Below are 7475 nucleotides of genomic sequence, written 5' to 3' on the forward strand. Positions count from 1 at the left end.
TTAGGAAGAAGAGGTAGGATGGGCAGGTCGCGCTCTGCGGATGTCTCTGGATAGATCTCTGAATGCGGTTATGACATCTATACGAGGGGAAGCAATATCAGTTCTAATGGAGACAACATCTTCTCGGAGAGAGACCGTGTTGGCGCGAATAGATATTACAACATCCTCCAAAACCTGGAGTTGCTCTCCAAAGCTGGGTGTCTATGCTGGAGCCTCAGGTACTACTGGAGCAGGAGAATGATGATCCTGAGCCTGCTTCGCATCGTGAATGGGTGACCCAACTGGAGAGTACTACTCTGCGTCCTCGGTAGGCTGCTCCAAATCAATGTCTATATGTATGGCAGCCGGATCGACTGGTATATCATCCGCTGCCAGGTCTGCTACTGCTGCTGCCTGCTCCTCTGCCTCTAAATCCTCAGTTGCCTCGACAGCATTGTCCCTCAGGCCCTTGATAAGAGCATTGTAGCTCTTATCCCAGTCCTTCTTCTTGAAGGAACAGGCCCCAGATCAGTTTGCTCCCGTGGCTGGAAGGGATAGCGCTTGTTTTGTAGAATCTGGGTGATGAGGTGGCCAAATGGAAGATACTTAGCCCTTTTGGGCTTGGCCTTGCTGATGTGGTCGACATACAACTTCATCATGATGCTCCAGATAAGCGTTGGAATAGATAGCCAATGCCTTATATAGAATACGTACAGAGCTGTCAAATAGTCGCTGCACCTCTGTGTCTTATGGCCGGCCATGAAGATGTTACGAAACAGGACAGAGTCGAAAAACCACAGGTCATTTGGAAGATAGGTCCGAGTGGCATAGGTCTCGCCAACGGCATAGTGACCTGTAAGTAAAACGGCCATGTTTGCATATGTGGGCCTGTAGAGAGTGGGATATGTGTCTTGTAGCTCTGGAGGGTAGACATGTGGAAGCTGGCAAGATCTGGACAATGTGTCCACCGTGATGCGGATCGGGTAGCCGTCAATGGTGGTCCGCAGCTCCTCCAGGTTACTCGGGGTAGGCCTGAGGTTCTGGTAGAACATCCGGACCAACCTCTGGTGCATTGGGTATGAGATAGGGGCTAGTATGGATGAGATGCCCCATCTGAAGATATCATCATATGCTGACCGGGTAAGCACCGATCGGGAAAAGAAGTCTATGTCGAAAACTGACTCATGTACCACTCGAAGGCTTGAGTATCTACGTAATGGCTAGTCTAACTCTTAGGCTGGCTGAGCTGGCTGTGGTGGTGGAAATGGTATGTGCTCAGCCTCAGCATCACCCTGTGAAGAACATGCTCCGTCTGAAGACTGTAGGCGGCTATCAACTGGGGACTGAGGTGGAGTGCGCTCCTGGGCATGAGATGGACCCGCCTTGTTTTTCAAACTTGGCCTGCCCCTACGGTGATAGTGTCCGCAGGTTATAGTCTTGACCCTAGCCATGGTCTGCAAAATAAAAGGAAAAACTTGCAAAGGAAGTTAGTGCCGATATAAAGAATTAAAGCACAGTTTATAGAATCATGTATGTCAAATAGGATAGACAAAACAGATAGGGAACATGAATCTATTTAAGTGATAAAGAATAAGTGATATGATGTGAAACATGTGAGACAGTATAAGTATAGAATGCATCCAATGTGGAAAATAAAGGCATTGGGCATGTATGAGATGGCATGAAACACAAGAGATGGTGTGTGTGATGTGTGAAACAAATCTGTGAAGTTCGATCGGTCATAAAAATGTGAAATTGATTCAAGTTCGATCGATTAAGAATGAGTGAGAATGATCTGTTACAGATTGATCGAGTAAAAAGTTCGATCGATCGAACTGTGAAGTGAAATTCGAAAAGTCACAGATCTGTGACGTGGATGGCACGGGGCCTTCACGAACATGGTCGTGGGCGTATCAACACAACAAATCAACCTATTGGGTCACGTGGTTCGGCCCAAAACTCCAAAATCAAAACAAATCTCAAAATATATGCAACCATATATACATATATATACAAAGAGCTTCAAACTTCATCAATGGAGATTTTCAGCCTCAAAATAGCTTAGATCTAGCATTTAAAACATGTATTGAACAAATTGATGCTTGAAATCACAAGAGGGAGGTTCGGATCTCACCAGAGTGAAGAGAGAAGTGGAGATGCGATGGGGGGTGAGATGCGAGTCAAGATCCGAGAGGAGAGAGAGTAATTCGACACCTGGGATGCTCGTCGGAGTCTCGCCGGAGATGGGGAAGAGTTGGGATGTAGTGGCGAAGGGGAAACGAGGGTCTGAGATCGATTCAAGTTGAATCGATCGAATGACCCTAAATCGATTTTAAAAACATTCCCTTGCCAGTTCGATTGATCGAACTGAATCTCAGATTGATTGAACTGACATCGATCTCTCCTCTTAAGTGACAAAGTATTTTTGTGATTTTTGATTTTTTTATTTATTTTTTGATTATATATATATATATATAAATATATTTTTGGAAAATAAAAATAATAAAATATATATATATATATATATATATTATTTTTTTTTTTCAATTTTTGAAATTTAAAATAAAGTCAAAACAAAGTCAAAATTGAAAAATAAAGAACAAAGATCGATCTCCCCAAGATCTATTACAGAATACCTTCGATCGATCGAAAATGCATAGAATTAAAGAAATGTTCGGTCGATGAAACAGAGAGGCTTTTGGATGCAGGTGGATGCAGGTTCAAAATTTTTCTAAGTGTTGGAACTGTAGATCGATCCAAGATAAAGTTGGATCAATCGAAGAAGTTTAGATCGATCTAGGAACAAGTTCGAACGATGGGACAGAGAGCTAAAATATACAGGTTTTGTTCGAACCATTGAGCAGAGAGTGATTTGGATGCAGGTTTGATGCAGGTGGGAAGTTCGATCAATCGAACTCATTTTAAGATCGATCAAACTTATGCAAAATGCTCAATTTCAATATAAAAGTGCATGCAATCCTAATCACAGTTCCTAGCAATGCATATGAACCCAAAACCAATATCCAGACTTCGCAAGAAATGAAATTAAAGATAGAAATGAGGGAGGAATAGGGTTTTGACACCCTACGAAATGTCTTGCTAGTCTTTAACGTCTCTAGCAAAATGTTGGGCTCTTTTAGCCTGGATCAAACATCTTATAGTGCATCCCCTCCTTGATGGGGTGATAAGTGCTTTGAACTCCACCCAACAAATGGTTCTTTAAGGAACTTGTTGGATTAAGCTCAAAAGACGTTTTCGGTCCTTGGTCAAGACAATCTTTAGCTTCCACGCCCTTTCAAAATAAGATTTTAAAACAACTTTCTTTGGTTTCAAGGTTGAAGATGGACTTTTTGAAACTTTGGTCTCACATAAAAACTCAATTCCTTCACTTTTAAGGTCATGACATTTCTCTATAACATTAATCTCTTCATGCTTGTCAAATGAGTTGGGGGTTGGATTAAAAATATTCTACTTTACCTTCATGTGACCAAATGAAATCTTTATTATCCCCGTCCTATAATTAATGTTGGTATTCACGGTTGCCAAGAAAGGACGGCCAAGGATAACGGGAATTTGGCTCTTAGGATTTGGGACTGGTTCCATGTCAATGACAACAAAATCAACACAAAAGAAGAAATTATCAATTTTAATCAAGACATCCTCAATGATACCCCTAGGCTTTTTGATTGATCGGTCGGCAAGTTGTAAAACTACCGACGTCGGTTTCAAGTCTTCTAAGCTTAATTTGATATATACCGAGTATGGAAGAAGATTAACACTTGTACCTAGGTCAAGAAGAGCCTGATTAATGATATGATCACCAATGATGCATGAAGTGGTAGGTGAACCGGGGTCCTTAAACTTTGGAAGAGTGTTATGCTGCAAAATTGAGCTTACTTGCTCGGTTAAGACCACTTTTCTAGGTGCTTGGCTTTTGATCTTCTTCTTTTGGGTGCACAAGTCTTTCAAGAATTTGGCATAAGCCGGAATTTGCTTGATTGCATCCAAAAGTGGAAGATTGACTTTTACTTGCCTAAACACTTCCATGATTTCATTTACTTTGGCCTTTTGCTTGTCATTTGAAATGGATCCTTTTAAGGCATCTGGGAATGGAGTTTTTGGTTCAAAAACCTTTTTAGAAATTTTTTTTGAAGTCTCTTCAACACAAGAAGATTTCAAATCATTTTGCAAATCTTTCTTTTCAAAATCACTTTTTAAATCACTTTTTAACACATTTTCATTTATATGGTCATGCATATGCAATGAAAGAGGAATATGATATGAAACGGGACGGGTGTCAACTTTTGGTTGTACCGGTTCACTCTCTTCATTGGACATACCCACTTGGTTGTCCACAATCTTTCCACTTCTCAAGGTAGTCACCGCATTAACATACTCTAATGTGTGTCCTTCCGATGAGGAATGAGTCTCCACAACACATTATTGCTTTTGTGGGGTATTCAAAGGCATTTTTCCTTTTTTTCTAACATTTAAAGTACTAGCTATTAGCCCTACTTGGGTTTCTAGCTTAGCAATAGATTGAGAGTGAGAATGAAGTAATTGTGTGTTTGCCTCTAAAGTGCCCAAAGCGGTCAAAACTTTCTCTTCAAAAGCGGGACTTCTAACATTTCCTTGGGAATATGATGGTTGATTAGGAAAATGAGAATTAGAAAATTGGTTTCCTTGTGATTGGTATGATGATCTAAAACCTTGGGAACCTTCGCCTTGTAGTGGAGGTGGAATGTACTTTCCTTGAAAACTACCTTGGGAAGGGTTTGAGCCCTCCCCTTGGCTTTTCCAAGAGAAATTCGGGTGATTCTTCCAACTAGGATTATAGTGATTGCCATAAGGATTGTTCCATTGATTAGCAAAAACAGCATTTGCTTGTTCATGATGCTCACTTTGCATATGCCCATGGGGACAATTGGAAGTAGAATGTAAAACACTTGAACAAGTCATACATGTCTCATTAGATGCATGATGAGAATGGTTAGGGAAGGAAGATACTTGATTCGCCGAGTTTTGGTTGATCAAAAATTGATTAAACCTTTGAGATAATGATTTCATTTCGGCGGCAATTTCATTGGAGTGGTCGACTTGATGTAAGCCAACATTCTTCCTACCACTAGAATTTCTACTATTCTTCAAAGATAAAGTATGATGCAAAGAATTTTCACTCATGCTCTCATAAAGATGCCACACATCATTCTCATGCCTATCAATGTAAGAGCCACCCATGGAAGCATCAACCAATGCCCTTGTAATTATCCGATAAGCTTTCAAAGAAATATTGAACTAATTGCCATTTGGGCATGTCATGATGTGGACACTTCCTAAGTAATTCATTAAAGCATTCCCATGCCTCATGAAATGTTTCCCCATCCCCGTGTGAAAATTCCCTAATTGAAGTTCTCATGGCATTGGTCTTAGAAACTGGATAGTACTTCTTCAAGAACTCTTATTGCATTTCCGCCCAAGAAGTTATTGAAAAAGGCCTAAGATTGTTAAACCAATATCTTACCTTGTCTTTAAGGGTGAATGGAAAAGGTTTAAGCCTTAAGACCTCTTCCGGCATGTCCGTGTATTTCACGGTGGAACATACTTCAAGAAACTTAAGGCTTAGCACCTATACTATGTAGTATGAGTGAGGAGGGATCGTCCCAAGGGGTTGAGGGTCATACTAGGTTAAGGAATCAAGATTAGGGTTAGTAGGTCGAGTGATCAAAGTAATGGTTGGTTGGTTGAATTAAACTAGATGCAAATTAAACTAAACTAAACAATAATGTAATAAGGAGAATAAAAGAAAGAGAGATCTTAGGGTTTAGAGATCACCACCAAGCATAGCTTTTCTACACCTTTAATGAATGATTAATGAGGGGAATAACATGTATTGCAACAAAGTATGTGTGTGTGGTTGTTCCAACAAGCATGGGTGACAAATTAAGCATATATTGTCTAAACAACATGGTGTATAACATAACATATCAAATTAAGCCACTAATCCTTTCTTTAAGCTCACAATCCAAACACATCACAAGGTTAGAGATATATGTTACTTGCTTTCATAAGTATGGAACATCAACAACAAGCATGGATTGTTCTCCCATTTAACAACTACGCTACAACTAAACTAATGACATGAAATTAAACTAATTAAACTAAGGGAGAGGTACAATCCATCAAGAAATAAGTATGAACCATCAAATAAATCACAAGAACATGCCGTTAAGCACTATGTATTGACAATCTCTAGATCTATAGCATCAACACACATAGACATGCATCAATAACACAAGAAATAGAGACAAACACATGAACATCTATTCTAGCATACATAGACATATGGATAGAATGAAATGATCAATTGGAAGCATTAAACTACATAAATTATTGAATAAACAAGATCTATAAATATAAAAGTGTCAAGACGTGAATCACAATACAAATCCCCTCAAAAATACATAAATCAAGAAGTAGAAAGCATGCTTAGGGCTAACTCTAACCCCAAGAGGATGTCTAGCCACTCATGGATGATGTCCTTCAACCCTCAACGGCAAGCTCCATAGAAGAAATCTGCTCATTGGTTGATGTAGAGTCTCCAATGGTGTCTCTAGCCTCCTCCTCTTCTTTTCTTCCTCACTAAGTATTATCTTCTCTGAGTAAGTGTATATGTGTAAAAGTGGCTCATATTCCTTATATAGGTAGGTCAAAAATCACCCCAAATGTGCTGGGCTCGTACACCAATAATCCTCTAATGATTGGATATGAGACAACTTTTAATGAGCTGAAATTTGGATTTTTCTCGGGATTTGGGAAGTTCGATCGATCGAACTTGTGGTGAGATCGATCGAACATGGTTAAGATCTATCGAATTGAAGCTGGATCGATCCTCAATGGCGGCGCCTTTTTGGATAAAAATAAATCTGAGATATTTTGAAGATATTTTTGGGAAGAGGACAAAAGTGGTTGGTAGGGTGGTACAGCTGGATAAGATCTGGCATGTGGATAAGGACAAGAAAGTTCGATCGATCAGAGAATGATGTTGGATCGATCGAATTTTTGGGATCTCTAAAGATGACATCATGGCCTGGATCTATCTTGAAGTGCTGGGATCGATGAAAGTTGGATAGACCGAACTTTTATTGAGATTGATCGAAGTTGCTAAAATTCCACCCTTTGCTTCCTTTTGCTCTACTTTGCTCCTTTCTTTGATTCATCCTAGAATTGCTTCATTTCTGCTCTTATTTGGTTGAGTTAGCTTGTTTTGGGGGTTAGTACCTGAAAATGAAAATAACACGAAATCAATACAAAACGGGAAAATAAGATAGAGAAAGGTTCTAGAATACCTAAGCTTAAGGGGTTTAAATACGCACTTTTCAGTGCTCATCAACAAAAACGACATGTATGTTAGGGATGGACTGATGCAGAGGAGTAGTCTGGCCGACCATTCTACTTGAATCAGTTCCTTCATTGACTGAATGTTAGGTTAAAGGTCA

General features: G+C 39.8%; 1 pseudogene; it reads left to right on the top strand.

Moving 5' to 3' along the window:
* The first annotated feature begins 5291 nt into the window (after nt 1–5291).
* On the top strand, nt 5292–5390 carry LOC132315234 (small nucleolar RNA R71; annotated as a pseudogene).
* Nucleotides 5391–7475: the final 2085 nt, after the last annotated feature.

The sequence above is a fragment of the Cornus florida genome, unplaced genomic scaffold (genome assembly GCF_030987335.1).
Source record: "Cornus florida cultivar Cherokee Brave unplaced genomic scaffold, ASM3098733v1 CherokeeBrave_3.0.0_Hap2_Chr06, whole genome shotgun sequence".
Classification (NCBI taxonomy): Eukaryota; Viridiplantae; Streptophyta; class Magnoliopsida; order Cornales; family Cornaceae; genus Cornus; species Cornus florida.